The 21953-nt window shown below is 37.3% G+C and overlaps 1 long non-coding RNA gene across 1 annotated transcript in view; it reads right to left on the reverse strand.

Moving 5' to 3' along the window:
* Positions 1 to 21953, reverse strand: part of LOC118022345 — a 276406-nt gene that overhangs the window by 28786 nt on the left and 225667 nt on the right. Inside the window, exon 2 of the long non-coding RNA XR_004682482.1 lies at positions 4119 to 4175. This is a non-coding gene — a long non-coding RNA (uncharacterized LOC118022345). The remainder of the gene's footprint in view (positions 1 to 4118; positions 4176 to 21953) is intronic.

Genomic DNA, 21953 nt, shown 5'->3' on the forward strand with positions numbered 1-21953 from the left:
CCAACAGTCAGTATGGAAATAAAGGACTATTTTCTGAGTACCTGCCAGTCCTGTGACTATTTACTGCTATTTACACAGCAATAGACAAAGTTCTTCATACAGCATGGGAGGATCAACGCTGTGAGGTTTCTTAATATTTTCTTCTCTTTGGCTCCTCCAACTCAGGAGTCAAGAGTCAGTGGCACAAAAATAAACATTTAAATCTGTTATATCCTACATTCTCTGCCTCAGTGTTGTCCCTTTACGTACAGCTATTTAAATACTTGGAAGACTCTATCTCTGTAGGTGCTCCTAGGAGAAACACAGAACCACTTTTCCTTTATCAATCCCATGCACGCCCACATAAATTTCTCCTGTGCTGCTTTAGGCCTAGCCTAATCCTCAGCGGTTGTGAGGCTTGGTGGGATTGGGGAGCTCAGAGGATTAGCAATTCATTCTTTGCCAAAAATCACCTAATATACTGCATTTGTAATAATCCCAGAGAGGTTTATCAGCTCTGTGTTTAGATTCAGGGTAGAAGTGAAGACTTACACTTTTTAATATGAGGATGGAGAAGATGGGTCAGCAGCTGACAGGGAAGGACGCGCACTACATGTGTGGCCCTATATAAAATTACAAGCAGCCTTGAAAGAAGTATTTCAGGGACAACAAAAAGAAATTTCCCCTGATGCCTACAGCTGCTCAATTTGCCTACCGACTTTATCTTGAATGCATGCATTCATTCAACAAACATTTATTGAGCATGTATTCAGTGCTAGTCATTGCCCTAGACGCTGAAGATATGGCAGTGAATAAAACAGAAAAGGTCCCTGTTCTAAAGAAGTGTAGTTCAAATCTAATGATTGAACAGTAAGGAATTTGGATTTTTCAGTCATATCTTATTGAGAGCGAATTTATCAGCTCTTTTCCTTAAAGAAGTTTTAGGAGTGGTATAGGTGAGAAATTAAATTTCTAAAATGTGGTGTGTATATGTGTATGCGTGTGTGTGCATACATGTGTGTGTCCGTGTGTGTTTATGGCAAAAGGAGATTTGAAGTCTAGAGATAATCCCTTCCTTACTTGTCATTCTTATCTGACAAAAGCCAAGCACAATAGAAGAGATTGACTTTGAATTTGAGTGAGAACGAATAAAGCAGAACATTGAAGATGGCAAAACTAAACAGATGTTGAAAGTTTGTAGATATTTTTTAAAAGGAAATATACGACTTTTATTGAGAAATGCAGCCAGAGACCAATTTGCCTCCCTGCTACCTCTCAAATCAATCTCTTAGCCATTCCTTTATATGAGAAATCAGGAGACTAAATTATTGGCGTGCTAAGATGTGGTTAGAAAAAATAGATGATTTCTATCTCAGACTTGTCCTCTTGTGAAAAGTGAAAACCCAGCAGAAAATCTTAAAACTATAAATATCACAGATTCAAGAAGAGTTAATTTAACCCTGCCTATGTTCCCCTCCCCCCCACTCATGTAAATTATACATGTATGAAATGGAGAAAAAAAATCCTTTTTGTTTTTCAATGACTGGATAAAATGTTTTTGTTTTTTGGGTTGTTTTGTTTTGTTTTTTTCCTAATTACTTAGCACTGAAATTTTTTTCCCCAAAGAAGTTTCTAATTAAATATTTAGCTAAGGAAGCATTTTTGAGTAAAGATAACTAATGAATTATACAGAACATGTTTTACTAATTGTTTCTGAACATAAAATATGGAATTAAACCACTGAAGTTTTTTTTAGAACTAAAGAACATCCGTCCTCCTTTTATATTTATTTTCTGTACGTGCACTTGGCATTTCATCATTGGGGTTTGATATTCATAAGGGTATGAATTGTTTTTTTGCTTATTAGTTTCAAGATGTTTCCCATGTCTTGATTGTTGAAAAAAAGTATCCATTATAGAGATTTTAAGTTTCCTCAATTGACCTTGACTTCTATTTCCTTTGCGGTCCCCATAACTCCCTTGTACACAGTAAGTACAAAGTCCACCCTTGTTGCAGGACTTAAGGTGAGTCAAATGGAATAACTTTGGTGAAACCCATCTGAAGACAGGACAATCAACTAGTTCTAAGTTTCTCCTAAACCAAGACTCCCTGGGTCACATTCTTTAATCTCTGGCATTTTAGCCAAGTGTAATTACCTGAATCATATAACTATAGTCAAATGTATCACACGGGCCTTAAGAAATCTGATCAGTGTTTTATTAATCAATTCTTTAGAAATGTAGAAAAGGTGCGACCTATAAATTTTCCACCTGCTCCTTTGTGGAGCTGGAAGTTTAGGTGAGTAGGTGTAATAGGAAATAAAACATCATTTTAGAAAGTTAGACTTTGGCAAGTAACAATTTATGAGACTAAGGAAATAGAATATGAGCCATCCTTTTGTACTCCAAAGAAAATGCCTTGGAGAGGTTATGAATAAAGAATACTCACTGAAGCAGAAAAATTCAAAAGAATGCAAGCTCTAAAATTTCAATAACAATGAACATGTTTTTATGTTGGCTTGCAACTTCTCTGCAGATGTTACTTTGAAAGTTTGGACTTTTGCTAGATCTTAGCATAAAACATGTATCTTTGGTCTAATCATGGAGATTTGGTTAGGGAAGGACAGCTGGAAATAGCTTCTGGAGATAGTTCTTTATGTTTTCCCAAGGTGAACATAATTCTTGTGTTTTGGTATAGAAAAGATCTTTTGTAAGCCAACCCACTACCGTAAAATTATGGCATAAATCTGGCTGAGTGTTCTCTAGGGAAGCAGTAGAATAAGCAGAATTTAGTTGACGTGCTGTTTCTTCTGCCTGCACCTGACACTTACTGATTTCAGCTCATATCTCATCGAGTTTGTATTTGGATTCAGGTAAATCCAAAGTCATACATAATTGGTCGCTGCACAAAAATGAAATGGTTAGTGCCTGTGTGTGTTTTGTTTGTGTGTGTGTGTGTATAAAATCATTTCAATGGAACAAATTGTTATCACAGAATCATTTCTATTTCTTGTAAGGTAATTGGATATTAATTTAGAAAATGTACTAAGAACAACAACAACAACAAAAAAGCCAGGAAACACTTTCAGAGAGGAAAATACAAGTGCATAGTCTTACATTCTTGTGGGGAGTTCTGATCAAAGGACAATTACAATGAGGTCTTGGTTACATCCTCTGTTGTCTGCTACTATGAACTTCACATCTAGTACTACCAGTATTATGAATAGAACAAAACAACAACAACAAAAATAAAAACAGATGAGCAACCAAAGAAAAACAGACAAGATTTCCATTCAAAATGATGGGTTTGAATTCCAGCCTTTTAATTTACTAACCATGGACTTGTGCCCAATGTTTTTATATCCATTTTCATATTCTTACAGAAGAGAAAAAGATGGGGTGCTAATAGTTACTCTTTGTGGTAGAAAGGAAATTTTATTTATGTCACTAACAAGAAAAACAATTGGTATACTATTAATCCTTGAACAATGAGGGGGTTAGGGATGCTGCCCCCTCCCACCCGCCATACAGTAAAAAGTCCTGTAGAACTTTTGACTCTCCAACTTAACTACTAATAGCCTACTGTTGACTGGAAGCCTTACTGATAACATAAAGAGTCAATGCAAATTTTATATATATATTACATACAGTATTCTTACAATAAAGTGAGCTAGAAAAAAGAAACTTATTAGGAAAATCATAAGAAAGAGAAAATAACACTTACAGTACTGTACTGATAGAACAAAATCACATAGAAGTAGACCTGCACAATTCAAACCCATGTGGTTTGAGGGTCAATAGTATACCTGTGAAATATTTATTATTTGTTATATATAGGTAGTAGAATAAGGTATAAACTTTACAATTTAAAAGATTACAGTCTCATTAATCTTTCTAGACCAACATGATCTCTCAAACTCAACTTCAGCATTATACAGTATATGTCCAAAGTAGATGACAACTAAGAGTACATCTTGTCATTTCAGAAACATTATTGCTGACATGTTTTTCTAGTGTCATTTAAATTCTTTTGGGTTAGGTTTAAATATGTTTATATTTGGTATTCCTTCTCATTCCAAAAATTCCTCTTCATCTACCTGAAGGCTTTTATGGGAAAAAAAAACTACATATAACACTTACATTTTTATAGATGGAGTGCTCTCATCTTTGTCATCTCGCATTATGCTCGCTGTGACCCTGGGAAAGTAGACAGTGATGTATTGTTATGGATTGAATTATGTCCCCCTCAAAAAAAATACTGAAGTCCTAACTTCCTATGTACCCAAGTAAATAACTCTATTTGCAACTAGGGTTGTTTCAGATACAATCAGTTGAAGTAAGGAATACTGAAGTAGAATGGGCATTTAATCCAGCCTGATTGGTGTCCTCTTAAAAGAAGATGGCCATGTGAAGACAGAGACTCACAGAGAGAAATCCATGTGATGGAAAAGGCAGAAACTGGAGTTGCGTAGCTGCAAGCCAAGGAATGACAAAGATGGCTGGCAAACCACTAGAAGCTAGGAAAAGGCAAGGAAGGATTCCCTTACAGGTGTCAGAGGGAGAATAGCCCTGTTGACATCTTGATTTCAGACTTTTAGTCTCCGGGACTATGAGACATTAAATTACTGTTGTTTTAAGACACTCAGTTGGTGGTACTTTGCAGCCCTTAGGGAACTGATAGATGAGTCCTTGACACTAGCTAACATTCACTGAGTGCTAAGTGTGTATCATGCACCAAGAATTCTCATAGTCCATGAGGTATTTCCCAACATTATTTATATTCTACAGATTAGGAAATTAAGGTTCAGAGAGGTAAATTTGTTGGACAAAATTTATACAACTAGTATGTGGCAGAAATTGTTTTTGATTCATGAACCTGAGAATAGGATTCATTAGTCCAACTTCGAAGACGAGTAAATTGAGAGTGAAAGAAATTGACATACTCTTCACCTTATCTTTTTAAAGTTAACTATATTCATTTCCTGTGCTCTTTTTCTTGTGCCTATTGACCCAAACATTTTCTTTTTTACCTTTTTCTTTCCCTATGTAGACCACATGCCCCTCATTTATGGTACCCTAAACTGAGTGAGTCATCTGGTAAAACTATGACCAATGGAACATTTAGAGGGAGGATGACCCTGTTATTCATACATATTTTAGTCAATTCAGCACTTTATAGGGCCAGCCTTGAATAGCAGATGAGTTTAATGCCTGTTTCTTAATAAATTCTTACTAAATTCTATGTCTGAAACTAATATTACACTGAATGTTAACTAACTGGAGTTTAAATAAAAACTTGAAAAAAATTCTTGTAAATGTGATAATAACTCATTTATTGAGCACTACTAAGTATTAGCTATCATATTAGGTTTCTAAATACATGACTTTATTTAGATTTTGCCCATTGTCCCACAAGATCTTTATTACTATATTATTTATAATACCAAAGAAGAGCTCCATAAGGTAAAAATAAATTTTGTTTTATCTTCATAGGTGGGTTTGCCATCTTCTACATACAGAGGGAATAAATTCTAGTAGGGCTAAAGGACCACTCAATAAATCAATAATCATTATAGGACCAGAACTAGAAGTCAGACCTCTTGACTTCTAATGTAGAATTCTTCAAACTGGTAGTTTTAAGTTGTTCATCACGTAAAAATTACCTGGAAATTTTGTTAAAAATATAGAAAACTGGAATCTTTTAGGGTAGGGCTCAAGAAGCTAAATTTTGTGTTTCCCAGTAAGTTCTTAAGCATTTTAAATCACTAAAACTATGGTCAGGGAAAATATATTAGTCACTTAGCTGGAGCCTGAAGAAATAGCCTGGAGAAGAAAAGTTTTTTTTGTTTGTTTGTTTTTTTTTATTGATTGATTTTTAATTTGATATTTCACACATTGTCACTCAAATTTCCTCAATTTCTAAAATTACTGTATGCCCTGTGAGTTTCTATACAATGTTTATTTCTTTTTTTAAAAATTTTTTTATTGTTATGTTAATCACCATATATCATTAGTTTTAGATGTAGTGTTCCATGATTCATTGTTTGTGCATAACACCCAGTGCTCCATGCAGAACATGCCCTCCTTAATACCCATCTCCAGGCTAACCCATCCTCCCACCCCTCTCCCCTCTAGAACCCTCAGTTTGTTTTTCAGAGTCCATTGTCTCTCATGGTTCGTCACCCCCTCGGATTTCCCCCCCTTCATTCTTCCCCTCCTGCTATCTTCTTTTTTTTTTTCTTAACATATATTGCATTATTTGTTTCAGAGGTGCAGATCTGAGATTCAACAGTCTTGCACAATTCACAGCGCTTACCAGAGCATATACCTTCCCCAGTGTCTGTCACCCAGTCACCCCATCCCTCCCACCCCACCCCCCACTCCAGCAACCCTCAGTTTGTTTCCTGCGATTAAGAATTCCTCATATCAGTGAGGTCATATGATACATGTCTTTCTCTGTTTGACTTATTTCGCTCAGCAAAATACCCTCCAGATCCATCCATGTCGTTGCAAATGGCAAGATCTCATTCCTTTTGATGGCTGCATAATATTCCATTGTATATATATACCACTGCTTCTTTATCCATTCATCTGTTGATGGACATCTTGGCTCTTTCCATAGTTTGGCTATTGTGGATATTGCTGCTATAAACATCAGGGTGCACGTACCCCTTCGGATCCCTACATTTGTATCTTTGGGGTAAATACCCAGTAGTGCAATTGCTGGATCATATTTTCAACTTTTTGAGAAACCTCCATACTGTTTTCCAGAGTGGCTGCACCAGCTTGCATTCCCACCAACAGTGTAGGAGGGTTCCCCTTTCTCCGCATCCCTGCCAACATCTGTCGTTTCCTGACTTGTTAATTTTAAGGATAGCAGAAGAAGAAGGGGGAAAAAAAAAGAAAACCTGCATTTGCTGCCTTACTAACAGTGAAGTATGAATTAAAATGTAAAGAGTTTTACATTTTCTAAATTTTAACAATTTTCTAACATATGTTCACCCATTGATCTCAAATTTCCTTTTAAAAATTTGTCAAGGGCGGCTGGGTGGCTCGGTTAAGTATCCGACTCTTGATTTCAGCTCACCTCATGATCTCAGGGTCATGGAATTGAGATTCTCTCTCTCCCTCTGCCTTTTGCCCCTCCCTCTGCTTGCTTGCACATGCGTGCTCTCTCTCTCTCAATAAATAAACTCTTTTAAAAAATTGTGTTAAAACATGGAAATGTAAAAGCAACAAGAGATTATATTGTGTCACATTTATTCTCTAAACAGAGTTGCAACTCAGGTGTAAGTATGTGACTGAACACAATGCAGATTGATTGTGGGCAATATGAAAGTTAAGTTTAAGTACTCTTCCAGCAATGGATTCAAGAGGGTGTGTAAACTACAGCTCATATTCCTCCTTGCTCTCTAAACTGTGCCTGTTGTGACAGTCTGTGAGTTTGTCAAACTGGATTGAAGCAGCAGATCTTCTGTCTCCCATTCAAATTCCATGCTTCCAATACTCAGGCTTTAATTCTTCATCCTCATGACATTCCATCAATTTGGAAACTGGGCACGCATACAAGATTGATGCTAGAATTAGAGCTGTTTTAGGAGGGTTTGTCGTCGTCGTCGTCGTTTTGATTACACAGTGGGAGGATTTTCATAGATGTTCAGCTCTTAACTCATTTAGCTCTACTTCCTCCTGAAATCTCACCTTTAATTCAACTGTGCATTGGTCTATTAACTTAAAATCACTTCAATTTTCTAACAAAGAACATGCTTCAATGATTCTCCTCATCTTACTAACACTATACAACTTTCTTTTACTATTCAAGTACATATTTATGTAAAATACAGAATAAAGATCCTAGCTGGGTTTAGTTACTAATTAGGTAATTTGAGGTGCTCTTACTCAAGCTCTTTCAAATCAGTATGCATTAAGTTCTATAGCTAAAAAATAAGGTGCTTACAGTAAAGGGATTTTAAAGGTCTCTTCTAATGTTAAATATCCATATAATTCAGATTGGGAACTAACAGTTATATTCTGGAACATTACATTTGACTCTTCTAAATCATGTACTTCTCTATTATGTAAATTTAAGAAAGTATCAAAACTTCACAGAAAATAAGATAAAATTTTTTTTAATTATTTTATTTTTTTTTAAAGATTTTATTTATCCATTTGAGAGAGAGAATGAGACAGAGAGAGGGAGTACGAGAGGGGGGAGGGTCAGAGGGAGAAGCAGACTCCCTACCGAGCAGGGAGCCCGATGCGGGACTCGATCCAGGGACTCCAGGATCATGACCTGAGCCGAAGGCAGTCGCTTAACCAACTGAGCTACCCAGGCGCCCTGAAAATAAGATAAATTGATGGACTGATAGAAAGATGTGATAAAGCAAATATAGTAACATGTTAAGTAAGTGGTAAATACACAGGTATTCACTGTAAAATTATTTCAGTTCTTCTCTATTTGAAAAATTTTGTAATAAATCATTGAAAATGATATCATTAGCATGTATGATATATATGCATATGTATGAAATTATACCTTCTAAATAGTATGACTACTCATATTTGGAATTTTCTAAAATAATTATACTCACATATTCTCTAAAATATGTCTTCCCTTATTTTGTCCAGCATGGCAGACTACAATTTTTATTCCTTAGGTTTTACTCTGTATTTCCAAAGGATTTGAAGCATTCCACGGTGATTCCAGAGTATGTCAAGTTCATTGCAGCTGCAAAACAGCTGGTGCAAGCAGCTCACAGTGGCACTCTGAAATGTAGCCTGAATTGATTAAAAGCTTGTGACTTGACTATAAACCTTATTTTCATGTTTTATGATGTTAGAAATAAATATGGGATATAATAATATTATATTACTTAGTGATTCTTATTAGCATTAAAAAAATTCAACACTCGATTCGAGCTTGATTAACTTATATGTCTCTTCCTTGATTTATTTTTATGACATATGTAAATCATCTAAGTTAAAGTCCACTAAATCAAACATTATTTTGTGAATTGCAGTATTTTGTTCTTTGGGTGAGAAGACAAACATAGAGGCATTTCTGTTACTCTGACATAGAATATGGTACAATTTTATCACACAGAGGTTCTGGAAAAGTCTTGTCTTGCCATCTTGAAAACAACACTTTAGATGCAGTGGAAAAATACCTTGCTTGTTTCAAGGCCTCCCAAGGGGAATGGCAGTGGCATAGCCTGAGGAGGCTAAACTGTGGATGTGGTAATATCCAGAAAGAGGGAAGAAAGGTAGAAGTGCCAGGCAAGATTACTGGAGATACCAGCAGAAGTGGAAGCAAAGCCCAGAATATACAGTGTGACCCAACAGAAAGTGACCGTATCTAGAGAGTAGGAAGAAATGTCTGATGCTATGGATCAGCTGAAATGAATTTCAGCAGAACATTCCTGGGGACAGGCTTGAATACCTGGAACTTGTAGGAATGGGATGTCTAGCAGTATTAGACGGCGCTAAGAACCAGTGATATACAGTGTATGTGCGTGCGCACCCACAATCCGCACGTACTTCCGTCTATATTTCCACATTTACAGCCAATTCCTTTTTGTTTTGAAGCTGCTGTAATATATGGGTCACTTGTGGATAGGTCCCTGACTAAGGCCAAAACCTCTTCTTTCCTCACCTTGATCCTGTGTCTCTTCCACCCCTTCTATGGTTTTCTTGTGTTCTATGAATCTACACTTACACTTGTCCCTGGCGGTCCACAGGAGACTACAATTCCTTGGTTTGTAGTTGATATCTCTCACAGTTACTTCAACTCCTTCACGTGTCCTCAAATTTCGGGTGGACGGATATTACGCAAATGTTTTCCTTGCTCTTGCTGTTTGATTTCCATCTGCTACTGCCTAGATGTGCCCACTGCAAGAACTGCAGAAGACATGCTATCCTTGAATAGCCAAAACCTGTTCATCTTTGTTTTTCACTTTGCCAAGTGCTTTTTAAAAAAAATTTCATTATGTTATGTCAATCACCATACATTACATCATTAGTTTTTGATGTAGTGTTCCATGATTCATTGTTTGCCTATAACACCCAGTGCTCCATTCAATACTTGCCCTCTTTAATACCCATCACCAGGCTAACCCATCCCCCACCTCCCTCCCCTCTAGAACTCTCAGTTTGTTTCTCAGAGTCCATAGTCTCTCATAGTTCGTCTCCCCTTCCGATTTGCCCCCCTTCATTTTTCCCTTCCTACTATCTTCTTCTTCTTTTTTTTAAACATATAATGTATTATTTGTTTCAGAGGTACAGGTCTGTGATTCAACAGTCTTACACAATTCACAGCGCAAACCTGTTCATCTTATTAATGTCTTCTATTCAGTGGGAAAAGGTTACTAGTTGTCTTTCGCTTAAAATGTAAAAATAATTTATCTGGAGCTATTCATTGCCTGTTTTTCCAAAACACCTTACATTCTTCCAATTATAAGTGTCTATAGTTGAAAAGTGTCTACTTGCAACAAAATATGTCTCACTATGGCTTTGTTATTAAACAAAGTCATTGCTACTATGCACATATATTACATTGTATACTTTATCTGAGGTGGCCCTGGCAATATTCCTGTAAGAAAGGTACGTGGGCACAGTGTTAATCGTTTCCATTTTACAGTTGGAGATCAGAGAGTCCCGTGACTTTTCCAAGATTACTTCAGAACAGTGACTTAGAGGGATTAAGTACTGGGCTCTCAAAGGATATGAGTAGTTGGTTCTGACCAACTCCTTCCTCCTGTCAGGGAATGAAGGCTTGAGAAGAGAACTATCATTTCTGACATTATTATTCATATGATGAAAGATGACAGACTGGACTTACAGCCAAATATTTGGGATTGCTTTGAGAATTCTCCTACTGGTTGACCCACGGCGTCTCACTAGAATTCATCAGAATGTTTGTCTTTCTAGGTTAATAATGACAACTCAGGAGGAGGTGGGCAGATATTGATGTGTAATAATCAGTTTTAATTCCAAAACAAAGACTGATCTTTCCCTATTACAGCCCTCTCCCATGTTACCTCAGAATATGCCAACTCCATTCTTATAATTGCGCAGGTCAGGATTCTTGAAGCTATTCTTCATTCTTTACTTTATATTGCAATACATGCCTAGTCTTCAGCAAACCTTGAAAACATATTCAGAATCTTACCAATTTTACCCCTTCCGTACCACATACTTCATCCAAGCCAATAATTATTGGAATGGCCTCCTAATTGATATCTTTGTCTCACCTTCATCTTTTTTAGTCTGTTCCCCACCCAGTGGTCATAGGGATTATGTTAAAACAATGGTCAGATCATATTTCTCCTCTGCACCAAATCATTCAATGACCTCCCATCTCACATAGAAGTCAAAATTCTTACAATAGCTTGCAGCCTATGGATTATCTGTCTCCCCCCATTTACCTCTCCAAACTCATCTCCTATTGCTCTCTCACTCACTCTATCCAGCTACCCTTGCCACCTCTCTTCCTCTAATGTGCAAATATATTTCTGTCTTGAAACTTCTGTACTGTTCCTTCTGCCTGTAACCCTGTTGCCCCAGAGAACTGTGTAGTAAGTTATGTGATGTTCTCCCTTCCTATCTCTATCTCTGTGTTTCTTTTTTTTTTTAAGGGATTTGCCACTTTGTTTTATTTTTGTTTTTTTAAGATTTTATTTATCTATTTGACAGAGAGAGGGAGAGACAGTGAAAGAGGGAACACAAGCAGGGGGAGTGGGAGAGGGAGAAGCCGGCTTCCCATTGATCAGGGAGCCCGATGCGGGGCTCGATCCCAGGACCCTGAGATCATGACCTGAGCTGAAGGCAGACGCTTAACGACTGAGCCACACAGGTGCCCCCATATCTCTGTGTTTCTTATAGGGACACCAGTCATATAGGAGTAAGGGCCTTCGCCACTCAAGTATGGTTACATCTTAACTAATTGCATCTACATCAACCCATTTCCAAATAAGGTCACATTCCGGGTCCTAGGGTTTATGACTTCAATATATTTTGGGAGGACACCATTCAATCCATAATATTCACTAACATTAAAAGCCTTGTAATATTAAAAGTAAGTCCCTAACATATCCTCGTATGTTTTTAAGACGAGTACACTTCATTTGTGCCAGAGTCCAAGTGTTCCTCAGTCCAACATGTAAGCATATCTACAAGCATTTCTTACATCATGTTGGCTTATTCATTTAGTTGCAATGGGTCTACAGAAGAAGGCTGGCAGAATCTAGTAGAAGGATCATGCTTCCATTCAGTCAAAAGTTAAACTGGGAACGAATTTAGGATTTAGGATATGTAAGGAGATAGCTTTAATCTATTTTTCTGAGCCATTTTTAGATTTAATGGAATATCAGTCTACCTAATTGGTAATGTAGAAAATTCAAATTCCATGAAGGGCTGTGTATCTGAAGTCCATTGTACCTTTGATAGGTAGACTTTAGGATATTCTGCGTACTTCTTGAAACTGTATGAAGCCTGTTCGTGTGTATGTGCATAAATGTACTTCCCTGGGAGAGCATTCCTAGCCTTCCTCAGAGTTAAGTGAGTCATCATGCTTCCAAATAGGAGAACACTGACCTAGAATAGATAAATCAAGATGGCTCCAGGAAAAATAATGAATGTTGGCAAGGGCATCTCTCCATGACTTACTCCTCAATTTTCTATCTTTAACTCTTTCTCTTGGAGGTGCCCATATTCCTTAAAACTTTTAATTTGAGTGCAAAACTAGAGCCTATTGTTTTTTTCATCCTAAGCTTTGTAACTTTTCAACCAGTTTTCCTGTTTTACATCATGTCTGTCCCATTACTCATTTCCTCATAGCCATAAGCTCTGCTTTGCAAAAAAGGGTTAGATATTTGATAATCAAATCTATAATAAAATTTAATGATTGACACTGAGCCAGTATTATGTTTCATTCATCAAATATTTGGCTGGCCTTATTATGTTCTATTTAGACATTGTACTAGGAAATAGAGATATAAAAGATAATTTTTTTAAAGACGGTTTTTTTCATTTCAAAGAGCTCACAATTTTTACAGCGTTTTAAAAATTTTAACATACATATGAATCACCTGGGAATCATGTTTAAAATGCAGATTCTGCATAGGTGGAGCAGAGGAATTCTGAGATTCTAGATTTCAAATAAGTTATCAGATGATGCTGGACGCCTGGGTGGCTCAGTCGTTAAGCGTCGGCCTTCGGCTCAGGTCATGATCCCGGGGTCCTGGGATCGAGCCCTGCATTGGGCTCCCTGTTTGGCGGGAAGCCTGCTTCTCCCTCTCCCACGCCCCCTGCTTGTGTTCCTGCTCTCCTATCTCTCTCTCTGTCAAATAAATAAATAAAAAAAATCTTTAAAAAAAAAGTTATCAGATGATGCTTATGCTGGTAGTCTGCAGATGATACTTCATATAGCAAGTGTTCTGTGCAGTCTTTCTCAACCAGATCTGGAAGAGAAGTATGTCTTAATGCCTTAATTATCCATTTTATGTAATACATTAGTTCCACTTCAATGTCTCTAGAATGCGCTAGTTACATACCTTCCTTGAGAGAATTGAGGAAATAGTCTTTAAAATAAAAACTCTTCTGTATTCAAGTGGACACTTGTATCAGTTAGGACTGGATTTAGATTTAGGCAACCAAAGTCTGTTCAGGTCCCTAGACAAATGAAGGTTATTTATTTCAGACAGCCAGAAGTCAGGGCTGAGTAGTCTAGTGCTCCAAGGAACGCTCTTCTTTTCTCCTTCAGTTATTCTCAGCATGTCCAGGTAGGTGCTCACAGATGGTGTCTCAAGGTTGTGCGATGGCTGCTGCCTCAGCAAGCGCACATCTGCTTTCCTGATGGAAGCACGGGTAAGGAAAAGCCAAAGGATAGTTTATAAATGTCCCTTTTTAAAAGTTTCTCAGCAGGTAAGCACAGGGACTTCAAACTAATCTTTTTGTGTATAACTGGGTAACACGGTCATTCCTAACTGGAAATGAGTGTGGGAACATAAGTATTTGAACTCCAGTTTTGGAGCTTCTGTGGTAACAGAACATACGAAAGAGGCTGCAAATGGCTTTGGAATAGTCAGGCTGTAGTATCTGCCACACTCATGGCAAATGGAACTGAAATGTCATAAGTAAAATAAGAATTATGCATGCTAAAATTTAAAACAATAATGTAGAGCCAAAAATTCTTCGAAAATGTCCAAGCTTTCTAGAACCTCAAAGTTATTACGTCAGACGTTGCCTGCTCTGATTACATGTAGATTTGGTTGTGCCCTATACCATCCACTCAGTTCAAGAAGAAGTGCATTTCCCCACTTGGCTTTCCCTAAGTAATTTCCTTAGTTTTACAAATTACTTTGTAAATAGAGATAATACCTTAATGCACATACGAACATGTATGTTTCACTTTTTAGCTATAAAATACCAAACTTTTCCATAAAAACATGAAGTTCTGGGGATGCCTCGGCGGCACAGTCAGTTAAGCAGCCAACCCTTGGTTTCGGCTCAGGTCGTGATCTCAGAGTCCTGAGATCGAGCCCAAGGCAGGCTCCACTTAAGACTCTCTCTACCTCTCCCTCTGCCCCTCCTCCCTGCTCTCTCTCTCAAATAAGTAAATAAATCCTTTAAAAAAAAAATGAAGTTGTGAACACTCTTAATACCCTACGTTAGTTATAGGCAAAAAACCATTTTGAATAGATTATTTAAATATGGCTTTCTTCTTTTTAAAATCAAGTTCTAGTATATACAGTTAGTTGTCTGATTTTAAAAAAAACTTCATAAAAAGATGCAATGAGGAGTAGAGAATTAATAACAAAATATAATCTACTATGTATTAGGCCCTTTACATATTTTAATAACATTAACCCTCTGAGCAACCAATTGAGGTCTTCACATTTTCTATTTTCTAATGGGGAAACTGAAATTCAAAGAAGTAACTGCTGAAGACCACACAGCTATAAAATGTTGGAGCTTAATTTGAAGCCAAGTGTGTTTAAACTTCCCACTTCCTCTCTCTCTTAAAAGGCACGTTTGGAACTTATCTTACTCTGCTTATTAATTACCTTAATGTCATTCATGATGTGTATGTAAAAATAGTAAGGATTTATTATTTGCATCTATTCTCTTTTTTATTTAGAACTGAATTTAACAAAAATACACCAAGTGAGACTTGTTAGAAATAAGAAATGCCTATATTTTATTTTAATGATGTGATATTAGTAATAAAAATTAGAGGGAGAAGAAAGAAAAGAGCAGAGGCATTAGGTAAGTGTAGAAAGATGTGGGTGTCCTATAGTTAAGTGTCTCTTATGGTTTGTCTCCCGCTCTTATTTCATCTTATTTTATTTTTCCCTCCCTTCCCTATCATCCTCTGTTTTGTTTCTTAAATTCCACATATGAGTGAAATCATATGATAAATATCTTTCTCTGATTGACTTACTTCACTTAGCATAACAAACTGAGAGTTGCTGGAGGGGAGATGGGAGAAGGATGGGGTATGGGGTAACTGGGTGATGGGCATTAAGGAGGGCACGTGATGTAATGAGCACTGGGTGTTATATGCAATTGATGAATAACTGAACTCTACCTCTGAAACTAATGATACACTATATGTTAATTAATTGAATTTAAATAAAATTAAAAAAAATTAAAAAATAAAATGCTAGGATGAAAAGAAAAAAGAAAAATGTGGGTGAAGTGCAAAGAAGAAAATTCAAATAATAAATTAATTGCCACCTTTATGCTATAATAAATAAATTGGCATTTTACTTACAAAGTAACCAAGATAGTAGAACTTAATAAAAATGAGCCATCAGCATTTCATGCATTTTAGATAGTAAATGAAATGAAGTATTTAAACTCACATTTAAAACTATATAATGGCTTCCGGTATCATATATGGAGGAAATAATTCTGATTACACAGATTTAAATTTTCTATATTTTAAAGATCTATCTCTATAACATAAATTGCTCTAAAATTAAGAGAAAAGATCATTTTTTTTCATTCATAATGCAAGGAATTATCAAGCACCCACTATATTCCAGTCCCTGGGCCAGGCACTAAGCATGCACTGAGATATACAAGACCCTGGTCTTGCCCCAAGAAGGTACTCTAGTGGGATGGGAGATGAGAAAACAGCAATTCAAGCACAATGTGATAAATACATAGGATACTAGGGGCGCAAACAGAAAAATAGAGTTGTCTGAATCACTTTCAGCCTAAAAAATTAGTAACTTATTTTTTAAGAGTCCATTCCAAATGAATAAAATATAGGTTTTAAATCTATAAGAAGGTAAAACCTAGGCTTCCAGAAAACTTTCCACTCAGAAATGAATCATGTTAGAAGAATATAGATACCGAGGTATGCTCTAAATGAGTTAAAAGATGTTGCATTAAAAAAACAAAACAAAACAAAGCAAAAAAAAACAAGAAGAATGAGGTGGTTTGGGTAGTTAAGAGAAAAGATAATCATTTTATGGTTTCAAAGCTTCTCAACTTTAGAAGAGACAGTATAGGTAGTTACAATCAAATCGATACAAATTGCATATATACAGGGAGAGACACAAGGATATAGAGATTTATAGATCTCTCTCTCTCTCTCTCTCTCTCTCTATATATATATATACACACACATATAAACAGTTAAATGAGCAGGAATTATTTTTTTATGGCATCCAGAGACAAAAAAGTGAGGAGTGTCCTGATTGCCTCTGGGAGTTGGCAGGAAGCACAGAGGCTGCGGATAGGAATTAGAAGTATTTGATAGCTCAGAGGAAAACATAGCACGGAGGGGGAAATAGTGTAAACAGAAAGGTCACGAAATCAAGGCAGGGCACCGGGTTCCCTGGTGGATGCGGACAGGAACAGAGGCTGTAATCCAATAACCAACAGGGTACAAAGCGCCTCCATCACAGAAGTAGCGACCTTGGCAGGAAGCACAGATCATACCATTATGTCCTCATTTTTCTCCTCTGTTGGGAGCAGATTTTATGACTAAACTTCAGACAGAAGACATTGTAGAAAGAAAAATTATGGGGCACAGAGTTTTAGAAAAAGAAGAAAGATTGCCTTGAGTCTGTTTCACCTAACAGCCTTTTCCTGCAGATCAGGTTTTGAGGTTAATGATGCTTATTCTATTTTTGGAGGTTTGGAATCTAAGAGGTGAATTTTGATATCAATATCTAAGGAACTAGATGGAAGCTTTTGATTTATATTTTTTCATTCAAAACTGATTATCAGAGTTGGGTATACCCTGAAGCTGAAACTTCAGGTAGTCTCGCTTTAATTGGCCCTTATAAGACCCTGTACCTGATAAGGCATTTGTAATTTTGATTACTTTTCAAATTGCACCCAGAATATAATTTATAATTTTTATAATAAAGATGGCAGATGATTACTTGGGTCACTTCATTGTTATTGACAGATTTTGTAGGTGGCATACTTTCTTGCCACTCTATGGAGGCCAAATTTCTACATTCATTGTGAAGAGGGCATGACATTTCATCTAAATTTCTAGAAGACTGGAAAGGACATTTTAATGCATTTCATAAAGGAAACTGACCAATCAATTCTGAAAGCCTGCAAACTGAAATTCAACAGTTTCTGAATATTTTCTTCAGTTGCTCCAATACTTGAGGAAAACCGTAATTGCAATTTGTCTGCCTCTGATGGTTTGACGCTATATTACTGGGCTAGATTTAACTTAGTGTAAGAACAAATACAATGTGAAATAGATATTTTTGTAAATCAGATTTAAAATCTTTACTTCTGTTCTTATGCTACCTTTTATCTCTATCTGACTAAATTTGATATTCCATTTGATTAGATAATCAAATATGACACTTGGGGCTACAGGTAACAGGACTCCCAAGTAAAAGTGACATAAATCCTAGCATTTATGATCTCATATTAACAGAGTTCCGGATAAGGCTGGACAGCTCAACGATGGAGGTCTGGCCCACTGATGCCATTATCATTTTTCCATCTCAATTCCCTGCATGTCAGCATCATCCCCATCATGATTTAAATACAGCTGAGATAGTTCCATGAGGTACATGACCTCTCCAGTGAAGGAGGAAGACATGATCCCTCCTATGGGTCTCTGTTTTTGTTGCTAAGAAAAGCTTTTCCCAAAGGCTCCTCCAATCAGGACCCAGTTGGTCAGCATTGGTCAAACGCCATACCATAGTTGTAAGCTTTCCCAGTGGTCCATGCCTGGCATTTTCAGCCTCTAACTGGGAGATGGGCTCTGCCAGGAGAGATGAAGGGGAGTCAGGGGGATAGATCTATGGTGAGAAACCAAATTCTGTCACAATTAGCCTTCATTAGAAAGGAAAATTAGTTATCTATTTGCTAAATCTTGGTTTGGTGGTGGGGAATCTTTATTTCTTTTCACACTCTGGGTGTATACTTACGCTTATGAGCACATCTGTATTTTCACCATCTGTGTGTTGCATTTTTTTGGTCTCATCTTCTATCAACTACACTTGCCACAAATCTTCCTCCAGAGTCTGAAAAACTTCAGACATTTTTTTATGTAGATGTAAGTTCCTTTGAGTGCAGACTTTGGCCAAGTTATAACAAATCCACTAAAGTGCGGAGATTTTATATCCCACTAAGGCCAAGTGAGTGGGTGTCTGGGCTACACAGCACAGAATGCCAACCATTCTGCCTCCAATTGCTTGGGCACATGCCAGAACAATTGGTTGGTTCCTGTCTGTAGTCCAAAACTGGAGCTGCTTCCTAGCAGAGGTCACAGGAGGTTAAAGTATGTTCCCTAAGGACTCTGTGACCCCTAAGAACTTATTGAGAAATAGCAGACTAGCTCAGGCTCCAGATTTGGTGTTTAGCTGGTATCTTTAAAGACTCACATTTATTCGAAATGTCTGGGCACTGTTCTTGCACTACAGGTGAGGGTCTAGCTCCATTCCTTACTTCCTCCAGGAAACTTTACATCCACACAGCAGCCTTCCCTCAGCTAACCTGAGATTATGTAACACTTCGTGTCACCATAACTCCTTCAGTACTTAATCCAATACGATTCTGCAACACATTGTTTCAGTTGTCTTATATTCAAAGACTTTTTGTGCTTTTTCCCAAACTACAAAATAAAAACTTGCAGCTCAAGGACCACATCTTTCCATTTCTTACCACACTTTTACTATCCATGTGCCAAAGAAATATATTAAGTAAACAACCACACATAAAATGATAAGTATTAAAATAGTGATAAGTGCTATGAGAGAAAGGATCATGAGCCACGAGATGTATAGGGAGACCTAACCTAATTTGCAGTTGAGGAATGATTTCTCTGAGAAAGTACTATTTGACCTGACACCTGCAGTATGAGTAGGAGCAAATTAGAGATGGATAATGTGTTCATGTGCAAATGTAAAGTTGTTGCAGGAGTAGAGAGTGCAAAGTGGATGAGAGTAGAGTGAACCTGGGGAAAAGGTGAGCCAGAGAGTGCCACAATCTGTTCTCCTTTCCAGAACAACAGCATGGAGCTGCCCAACCAAAAACTACATTTATCAGTATCTTCTGCTTGTGTGGCCACATAATGCATTTCTCTCTGATGGCATGCAAGTAGAAGTGATGTCCCTATATCCCAGACAGGATTTTAAGTCAATGGGTGTCCTTCCTCCACATGCTCAACTCTCATTCTGGGTTCCAATGGTAAGAACGGGGTGACTTTGGAAGCTGTGTAACTGCTTTGGAAGCTAGTTGCACTGCTCTTAGTCTGGGACCCTGAATGAATGTTTGCAGAAGATCTCTTACCAACCTGGAGCCTTTGTCCTGGACTGTCACATTGGAGAAGGACAAACTTCAGCTTTAAGTCATTGAAAGGTGGACGGATCTTCGCTAAGATTGTTTAACCTAACCAATGCTGGGGAGTTTGGTCCTGATACCATAGGTAATTGGAAGTTACTTAAAGATTTTTAAATGGAGAGATATATGATCAAATCAATATTTTGAAAAGATTTCTGTTCACAAAGTGGAGAATATATTGGGCTGAGTGAGAAAGAATTCGGTGAGAAAAAATAAAAACAAAACAAAAAAAATAAAAACAAATAAAAACAAACAGAAAAGCTACAGCAGAAGTGCTAGTGAGAAAAACATTGAGACTGTGGAAACAGAAGTGGGTGGATTCAGGAGATCTAGTGATGTTGGTAGGATTTGGTAATGTATCGGATGAAAAAGTTGAGAGGGAAGTATCTACAAAGACTGATAGCTCTCTAGCTTTGGGCATGGGAATTGCATGGTGGCCTTCTTTCAGGGAAAAAGAAAAACCAACAAACAAACCTAGAGAAAAGTCCTGAGTTCACATTCATTTGCACACATGCACAAATAGATGCCCTTATTATCTACAAAGGGCATTTATTATTCCACAAAAACGAAAGGCGAGCTGTGCTGTCTTAAGGAAGTACCCCTTTGGGCTCCTGGGTGGCTCAGTTGGCTAAGCGACTGCCTTCGGCTCAGGTCATGATCCTGGAGTCCCGGGATCGAGTCCCGCATCGGGTTCCCTGCTCGGCAGGGAGTCTGCTTCTCCCTCTGACCCTCCTCCCTCTCATGCTCTCTGTCTCTCATTCTCTCTGTCTCAAATAAATAAATAAAATCTTTTAAAAAAATAAATAAATAAAAAAGGAGGTACCCCTTTAAAGCAGTTGTACTAGTGGTTAAGGTACCGAAGCCTGGAGGGGGACCAGCTCCTTAACTAAACAGCTGGGACGGTGGTTTAACTCTTGGCTATTCAATTTTTATCTGCAAAATGGGGAAATAATAGTGCCTGCAACATAGGTTTGTAACAAGGAGAAAATGCAAGAATACATATAAAGCATGTAGAAGGCTATTTACCCTTGGGAAGAACTCATTCACTATTGCTCCTAAGGCAGTCCAGTCACATATTCTTATAGGTTATCCAGGGTTGGAAGTGTCATCAGCATATCATGTACTCTTTAGGTGGCAAAATACGCTCAGCTAAAGCACTATTCATTTTAGAGTGCATGCTTTATACAAGTAAGTTAATTTTATGTGCCTGGCTGGGTTGCTGAATTCCACAGGCAAAGCTTAACACTAATGATCTTAATTTCTGCTCTCATTTTGGCAAGTTTGTTTTCAGCCCTGATTTATAGATACACTCAAACTCTTGACCCTTTCTTCCAGGGCTCCACATTTAACCCCCATGATAACAGATGTTTTTCCATAGTCACCTCAATCTTAACTTATTTCCAGCAATTCTAAACTAGGTATTCCCTCTACAAATACTTTCTTTATCTAATTTCTCCACTCTTTCAACTTGGTTAACTTTCATAAATCCTTAATTCTTTTTAGTTATTGTCTTCTTAAATGAATCCATAGCTGCTCTAAACTTCCTCTTGCGAGCAGCTTTATACTCAGTATCAATCTTATTCCCTATCATTCCCTGCCAATATCTTTCCCATTATCTTTCTGTCTGGTGCTTATAGAATTAGTTTTATCTTACATTTCTTTCGGTATGAGTAAGAAAGGTGTGTGTGTGTGTCTGTGTGTGTGTGTATGAGAGAGAGAGAGAGAGAGAGAGAGAGAACGCACATGCATGCATGTGCCTGCGGTGGGGCTGGTGGGGAGGACTAAGGTTAAAAAAGAGATAATATAACAGCAAGACACACAGTTATAAATGTAGCTCTCCACTAAAGTTCTATGTCTAAATCCAAATATTTCAATGCTTCTTGGGGAACACTGTAATATCGTTTTAGGACCTCTTTACAGGAGACCCTTTTGAGGTATCAGCTATATTTTCTTTGGGGAGAGAGAAAACCTTTTTGTCAGGATTTAATGTCCTAATACAGATTTTACATTTGATATATGCCACTTTAGAATGTCGGCTAATTTTGTCCCAAAATGTCACCTTTCATTTTCATTCACTGCCTTCTCATTTTAAATCCATATGACATTTTAAAGAGAAATATTCTTATAATTTCTATGTATATTCAA

Source organism: Mirounga leonina, unplaced genomic scaffold (genome assembly GCF_011800145.1).
Source record: "Mirounga leonina isolate KUSES-001 unplaced genomic scaffold, KU_Mleo_1.0 Mir_176, whole genome shotgun sequence".
NCBI lineage: Eukaryota > Metazoa > Chordata > Mammalia > Carnivora > Phocidae > Mirounga > Mirounga leonina.